The sequence below is a fragment of the Diplotaxodon limnothrissa genome, linkage group LG12 (assembly GCF_057381915.1).
Source record: "Diplotaxodon limnothrissa isolate DT_005_m linkage group LG12, D_limnothrissa_male_GT1.1, whole genome shotgun sequence".
NCBI classification, from domain to species: Eukaryota; Metazoa; Chordata; class Actinopteri; order Cichliformes; family Cichlidae; genus Diplotaxodon; species Diplotaxodon limnothrissa.
In genome coordinates, this window is record NC_140607.1 from 6778822 (window position 1) to 6787571 (window position 8750).

The following is an 8750-nucleotide window of genomic DNA, read 5'->3' on the forward strand; positions in this document are numbered from 1 at the left end:
GAAAGGTAGATTGCTTCAGAGTCGCTGGGTGTGAAAATGTAGAGTTTCAATTGCTGCTGTATATATTTTGGGAATATAAGTCCTCCCTTTGATTGAATCATTTGTCATACACTTTATCTGATCATCTCACACACCAGCTTGTTTTCTTTCCCCTCACATAAACATGGTGGTGCTTTGGTTTCATGTAGCTGAAACAGGAAACAAGGTGAAGGTGAGTGTAGGTGTTAGGAGCAGGCAGGTGGTGCTGACGCTGACAGTCCTCAGCCAAGACTGCAAGTGTCTGTTAGAGTAGATTCTCCTGGGTTTATGGTTTATGTATACAGAGTCACATAAAAGGGCTATTTTCCCCATAACTTCTTCTATCACCTTCTGTCACTGTCCTTCATCATTTCTCTCCCTTGCTTTTATTATTTCTTTATTGACAAATGAATCAACCAACGGATATGAATGCATGGCCTGATTCTCGGAGCTTGAGTATCTGCTGGATGAGTAGATTTTTGCTTGTTGTGTGTTCAATTAAAAAAGAATTGCCTTAATCATAAATGAAAGTTAAAAGAAACATGTTTTCACCTGCAGCTCACTTGTTTCTGGGGAAGTAGAGGAGTGCTGACACTTTCCAAACCGTTCTGCTTTACAACTGTGACTGTACGTGCTGCTCTCTCATGCAGTGATGTTCCTCTCAAAGCCAAATAAAGACATTTATTAACCAAAAAGCATTTAACCACGTCTGTGTCTTCTTTATTCACTAAAAGCTAAGCACACAAACATTCATGCCTGTAGTTCTGAAGTTAACATTTTGTTTTATTTAATTTGGGTAACTTGCTAACATTTTTCTGTTGAAGATAAGGAAGTTATAACATGTTATACATATTACAGAAAATTTGTTACAGTCTTGTTTACGTTTTAAAAATTACATAAAAGCAACATATGAGTTTAACCCTTTAAAGCCATGAAATTTCAGGTGGGTGGGTTCATTTCTCTCTCCCTTCCTAAGTCTGGTTCTGACCGAGGTTTCTTCCTGTTTAAAGGGAGCTTTCCCTTCCTGCTGTTGCAAAGTGTTTGCTCATGAGGGACTGTTTGATTGTTGGGGTTTTCCAGAATACTGGATGGTCTTCATAAATAAAGTGCATTAAGACAACTGTTGTAATTTGATTATATAAAAATTCACCTGAATCAAATTGAAGAAAAAATCAGCAAGATAACTTGATAGCCACCTCAAAGGTTTTCTTGCTGCATACTAGCTAAACTACTATGGTGACAGTTAACAAATCAGGTACTCACTGCACTCTTGGTGTCACAGCTTTGCTCTGTTGCTCCTTAAAAGATAAAGACAACTTGAGTAATATACTGATAAATGGAACAAAAATAAAGCAATTAAGAGCTCCAAAGTGTTTTAGCATCAAAACTTTTTCCAACACATCCACATGTACCAAAATATTATTGGACAAGTGCTAGATACACATAAGACATACTTATAGGTGCAGATAACTTAATCAACGAAACAGTTAATCAACATTAATCAGAATTTTTTTTAAAAATGGTTTCTTTAACTCAAAAAGGAAAAACTAAATAAACAAAATAGCTCTTGTTAAAATAGTTAAACAAAAGCAAATTAATTAAACTACTTAAATCTTATTCATTCAGTGGCAACCATGGATTCAAACTTATTTGAAGAAGTTTGTATTTAAAATGTATATAAGGAGTAAAATTAATGTCTGGAGTCTATATATATGTACAGTGCTTACTGCTAAAGCTGACAGTGACAAATTATGCTGCTGAAAAGGTTATTTGAAGTAATGAAATATGATAATTCCACTCACTGGAAAAGATGCTACCGATATGATGATCAACGACCCCCCTGCCACTGGGTAAGAGTCTCCTTTAAACGAACTTGCTCATACCTAAAACAGCCTATTAGGGGGAAAAAATGTTGTGATTTGGTGCTATATAAATAAAATTGAATTGAACTGAATTGTATTGAATTACTGTTAGTCTCCCTATCAGAATCACAAGCAACAGAGATCAGTTTTAGGATTAAAGTTACTTGCTTCCTTTCCTCTTGTGACAACAGAGGAGCCAAGTATTGTTGCTTGTTTGCTAACAAAGATCTTGTTTATGGAAATGAGCCTTAAAATTTAGCCCCAAACCAGGGGTGATTCTAGGCTTAAAATGTAGGTGGACTCAGCTCCCAATCATAATATCATACATGCAGTGTCTATCAATTAATATCAATGGAATATGCTGTTTGCAAATGTAATCAACCCTTTTTACATTTTCAAATCTCAATTTGATTAGATGAACATTTCAATATTGCCTTCAAAAGCAACCTAATTAGTTAGATGACCTGTTGTCATGGGTGAATAATTTCAGAGATTTCAATCTAATCCACCCGTTGTAAGGTGGAGCCTTTAGTTATCAAACCCAAGGCAAAGGCTCTGTTATTGAAGAGGTTAAAGAAAAATTTATGGTAAAGCAGATAAAATGAGAAACATGCACAGCATTATTTCAGTCTCTTAATCACACAGAGGCAGTCCACCAAATAATCAAGTGGTATTGTTCAGTGCAGAAACTAAAAAATCATGCTGCCACTCCACAGACCTGTACATGGAGGAAACTAGCAGAGTGTTTTTTATATTAAAGTTTCTGGAATCATACAAACCCGGCCTTTATTATGCAGACTCAGCATGGAGCATCACGAGAATAAATTTGTAGTCCGTCACATCAGTGTAGTGGCATCCATCCTGTTCAGCCACATTTAGAGTGATATGAATCCTGTAAAATGCTGCCATTCATATCAATATGCTGTGTGGAGAATGTCCACTGGTATTTTTAAGTAAGTGTACTACTGAAAAGCACGTAAAGCATCCATGAAATTCAGGAAAAACTACTTGTCTATTACAATGTTAGTTTTCCTATATTTCAGTTAAAATGTGTCTTTCTGCCAGCTAGTGTCAGAAAATAATACTAAAATACAATATTATTAATACTATTACTATAGTAATTTTTAGGAGTGTTCTGGTGAAATCTGGGGATCAAGCAACCACAAAAAGGGTCTGAACTCACCTATGCCCCAAACATTATGTGGCATGTTTTAACTTTGCAGAAAGGTTTGAAGCCGTGCTGAAAGAGATGTGAGCTATTAATGTCCCAAGGTTTATAAATTAAAGTATCACTCATGGAAACAGGTGGCACATAAAATGAAAGCAAATTAATTTCTGCAACAACCTCAAAAGCAATGCAGAAAGCCACAGAGTCCCACTGGAGTATATTCCTATTCCACTTTATGCTGAACAGTCACATCAGCTACATTTCCATCACAAATATGTGCAAATGTATAAAAATAGTGTATATGATGGATGCTAAAACGATGTGCTTAATGCCCCCCACCCCTCCGCGACTGACATTTGCTCCTTCTATGCCTGACACTGAAGCTGACACGTCATCGACACATCCCAGCTGACAAGGTGATGCTTTTATTGTTTACACATTAGCTGACACGTATGTACACATTATTTCTGTAACTCCATGAAAAGCCTTCCATTAAACCAAAATGCTGCAGCAAGAGTACCAACAGGGACTAGAAAGAGAGAGCATATTTCTCCCATACTGGCTTCCCTTCATTGGCTCCCTGTTAAATACAAAATTGAATTCAGAATCTGGCTTCCACTTACAAGATCTTAAATAATCTTATCTTAATGACCTTGTAGTACCATATCACTCTATTAGAGCGCTTCGCTCTCGCACTGCAGGCCTACTTGTTGTTCCTAGAGTATTTAAAAGTAGAATGGGAGGCAGAGCCTTCAGTTTTCAGGCCCCTCTTCTGTGGAACCAGCTTCCAGTTTGGATAAAGGAGACAGACACTATCTCTACTTTCAGATAAGGCTTAAAATTTCCTTTTTGCTAAAGCATATAGTTAGAGCTGGACCAGGTGACCCTGAATCCTCCCTTAGTTATGCTTCAATAGGTGTAGGCTGCTGGGGGATTCCCATGATGCATTGAGTGTTTGTTCTTCAGTCACCTTTCTCACTCACTATGTATTAACAGACCTCTCTGCATTGAATCATATCTGTTATTAACCTCTGTCTCTCTTCCACAGCATGTCTTTTATCCTGTCTTCCTTCTCTCACCCCAACCGGTTGCAGCAGATGGCCCCGCCCCTCCCTGAGCCTGGTTCTGCCGGAGGTTTCTTCCTGTTCAAAGGGAGTTTTTCCTTCCCACTGTCGCCAAAGTGCTTGCTCATAGGGGGTCATATGATTGTTGGGTTTTTCTCTGTATGTATTATTGTGGGGTCTACCTTACAATATAAAGCACCTTGAGGCGACTGATGTTGTGATTTGGCGCTGTGGTTTCAGTCCGTCATCCTCAAATAAGAGACCCATCAGAGAGGATCTAGTTAAAAGAGGATCAGCTGTTAGAAGGAAAAACACTTGTTGTTGAATTTACTTTTCTTCAGTTTACTGTCTACGTCCAATGATACGACTGCCTGGCTCCTGATTACCCTGATATTTATCTCTTGGCTCATCTCAACTTCTGCCTGGCCCAGAGGTAAAAGATGGATGGCACCTGCTAACACCGGCCCACCGGCACAGCTGTCAACAGCAAGAACTTCATCACAGCCCAGGACTGTTTTCCCCCCAGCTCCTGGGCTGTAGTCTTCTGTGTGAGTACGAGTGTGTCTGAGAAAAAAAGAGACAATCAATAAAAGTGTCAGAAAGCAGGGGAAAGAGCAAAGACGAATGATTTTTCTCCCAAGTTGAGGATTAGATGAAAAAGGAGCATGTATTAGTTTCAGGAAAGCAATGTGATACATCTTGTATGGGGCAATCAATAGTTTTACATCACCATCTTACTGCATCAATACAGTCAGTGCGCTGAGGTTAACTTAGCCTCTGCTGGAGGATTTCTTATCACACATCTACCCGCAAGTGCATCTGGATCTGCAGAAAGAGTTGACCTCCTCAGCCGATCATATTTACTACAACAACTTCAGCATATTTTCATGACATATTCAAATATTTGTACCTTCATACTGTAAAAAGTTTCATGTCCAGGTGTGAAAAATGGACTATATTAGAAAAGTATTATGACACAGGAAAGCCTGTTCTCAAGGTTCTTCTGCAGGTAAAAAGACCTTTCAATTTTTGTTTTCCTGTTATACTGCATCACAGACATCACACTGGTGCAGTTTTGCCATGGAAACTATGACACATCCCATAATACGGATGCTCACATAAAAAAGTAAAAAGAAAAAGAACATTTTATTATTGAATGACCCAACAAGATTACATGTGACTCGATCTATGGTGCTTTATTATCAGTATATAACATTTGACACTTGAGATTTTAGAAAAATATGATTAGTTACTTTTTTACATGTACTCGCAGCTGCCTGGTTAAATAGGAACTGTTAGCATAAAGCTCGTAAAGTGAATAAGAATATTCAGAGAGCAAACATGCAGATTACATGTTTCCCAAACTGGAGAACTTTGTCTTTAACAGATACATCATTCAAATGAATAAATAACGTGATGTACAGGGGCACATGGGCAAAATGCAGATTTTAGCTCATATAAATAGAAGTTCTTGTAATCTTGCTATATAAATACAATGCAAAAATTTCAATTTAATGGAATCTGGTCAAATAAAATTGACCTGATTTGTATACTTTCAGATTAAACCAAGCACATTTTCCTTAATGACTAATTATTTAAATGAATAAGTCTTTGATTTGATATATTTCAATTGGATTTTACTCAAAATTATCGCTTCACATTTAATTAGGGTGATAAATTGCTTTTTTGAGTGTAGGCAGAGGTGCACATCTGCATCAGGTGAGGAATGACCTTTAAAAAGCTATTGTGCAAAGCCCGTGCTGCAGCTCAAGCTTTCCTCTCTGCATTCTGAACTCATCTCAGCAGTGACAAGAGGAGCATCGTGACTCAGCACAGACCTCTGTGGTGAGGAGTAATGCAGAGAGCGTGTCAGAGGGCTGACTTATTGAAAATTCAAGAGTTTTTGATCAATGTCCCCGGCAGCTCTGCAGGCCTGTGGTCCACGGGTCCGCCTGTCCAGCCGTCCTTTATTTGGCTGCGATGCTGCTCTGTGCGTGCTGAGCTCTGTTGTCAGCAGATTCTGTTGTTTGTGGAGGTGCATACATAATTGACCCGCTCGCCTGCTCCTCCTCCGCTGCCCTCCCGAGCCCCCACCCTCTGAGATAAAGCTGTAAATGCTCAGCAGTATACAGCCCACCTTCCCTGCTCTGTTTGCTGGGACTCGGCAAGAACGTGATTACATTTCCTCTTTTAAGTGAGTTAAATAGTGAGATACCACACTCCTCAGTGTCCTTGTCACCGTGTGTGCTGACATCCTGAGTGGACACTCAGTTGGTGCGTGGGTTTCACAGACACACAAGTTTTTTTAAATGTGCATCCCAGTTTTCAATTTCACAAGATATGGAGGTAAAACATGAAACTGCTTTCTGCAAGCTCAAGATGGACACTTTTTATTCCTTGTTTCCCTCTCTCCTATCCCCCCCCCCCCCCCCCCCCCCCCCACCACCACCACCATGTCTTGCCCCCCCCTCTCTCTTTCTCTCTCTCTCACACCATTGCTATATATAGACTTCTGCATTGCAGATGTCCCAGAGCCCTGCAGTTCTGGAGGAGCTGCTGAAGAGTCCCAGCCAAAATTTGGGCTGCCTGACACAGAGAGGCCAGGCGAGCGGAAACAGCAGACTGGCTGTGCACCACAGGAAGGGCGACAGTCGTAGCATGACAGGAACAAACACAGTAACACGGCACATGTGCAGCGAATGTCCACGGCAACACTCTGCACCAAGGATAATGCCCTTCACTCGCCCACCCACCCTTCAAATCACCGCAGTCCTAATCTTTGGGTGGGCGGGTGTGTGAGTGTGTGGTGTGGTGATTTTCTGAACCATTTTCCTTCTTTTAGTGATTTGAGAGAATTTCTAGGTCACAGCTTAATTTAAAAAGAAAAAGGATACACAGTGAATCATTAAACTTTTTTTTTAAACAGCATGCTCTCCTTTCCACAAGTCATGGTAAATGACTGCAATAAATTTAGATCAGTTTAGATACACACATCAATGGTGCATCTGGTAAAACAATATATCCGTATAACCATACAAACAACAACAGATAGAGCATGAAGTGAAGCAAGGCAGGCGCTGAAGAACCAAATGCCACAAAATCAATGCAGAATTTAATGACTGAGCATCGATCATCAACACACATCATTAGTATTGATTAACAAACAGAATGTCAGTAAAATGAAATGTGTTGTATTTCTGTTATATTCTGGGATACTTCAAAATATTAGACATAAAAGATACTTCATCTAGTCATGGCTAAATGTTATTATCAACTTTCTTCCACAATTGTGTGCAATTCTATTCTATTCTATTCTATTCAAATGGAAAAACAAAACTTTTAAAATTGATTGTCTCTTTCTGGTTTTAAAGGAAATTGCAGCACAGAGCCTGTCAAAAACAAGGCAATTCAAGTCATAAAACACTGGGGCGAGATATAAAAGAGACACAAGCTAATAAAGAAAGACACGTATAAAGACGAGTTATGAGAATTCAACTAAATTAGGAGATAAAAATAAGCCAGACGTGCCTCCAGGCGAGACATGGCTGAAGCAAATGAGAAGAAGCTTCAGTTCCTCCGTTTAGTCGCTAATCTGTCGTTTAGAATTCTTTGAACATCTCCTGTACAGGTGTACATTTAATCTCTTATAGCTCACTCCTGTGGTTTCTACAATACAAAGGCATGCAAAAAATCTGTGATGGTTATGCAAATCAGTGCAGCAGTGGCACCTACTGATATATTCCAGTATTAAGCAACAAGGTTTAGAGTCAGGTAGGCTGTTGCTAAATGCAAACTGCCTCTGCATGATCATCCTAAATAATGCTGGTCTGCATCGCAGCTCTGCTCATGTGCAGATAGTGAACACTCAACAGTATAATACCACATCCTATTGAACTGTTATATTTGGGCTGCACCGCTTGTTCCACGTCTGCTGCAACAGCAGCGAGCCATTAAGTATTTATAAGAGCTGGATGTCGTCAGCTCCACAGAGCTGAAACGCAGGCACACATGCTTCCAGCGAGCGTTTGCTGCCACTTGGTGTTAAAGGTGCAAATTACAGATAATTGTAAAGAGGTGGAAACTGCCTTACATGTTCTGTCTAATAGTCCTCTAGACATGAGTCTGTCTCTGTTTTTGTTTGTCTAAAATGGACACACAGTGTATGTTCAAATTCTGTTTTTCTTTCAGATTTTTTGTTGTTGAAAAAAAGTTTGGAAAATGCTAATATTTGCGTAAGATTGTAAAGCATGGTCATTTCTTTTATTGTTAAACATTTTTTCCTTTTATTTTTAAGTACCACCCTTTTCTGCAAAAAAACAAAAAACAAACAAGAGCTGCATTTTTCACTCTACAAGCCTTAGATAGCATGTTAAATGTTAACACTCATAGCAGTATCAATGGAATAAGAATGACCAAGTATGTCTTGTTTGGAAGTGTTGGCAGGAGAAAGTGTCTACTCTCTAAAAACAGCATGACAGCATTGCTTAGGTTCGGAAAGATGCCCTTAAACCCTATTTGAAATTATTACTACCAAAGATGGTTGTACAAGCTACTGAGCAATGGTAATGTACTTAGTTTTTTACACATTGCCACACTGGGTTTTGGCTTAGTGTTTGTCAAATAAATAATGACAAGATG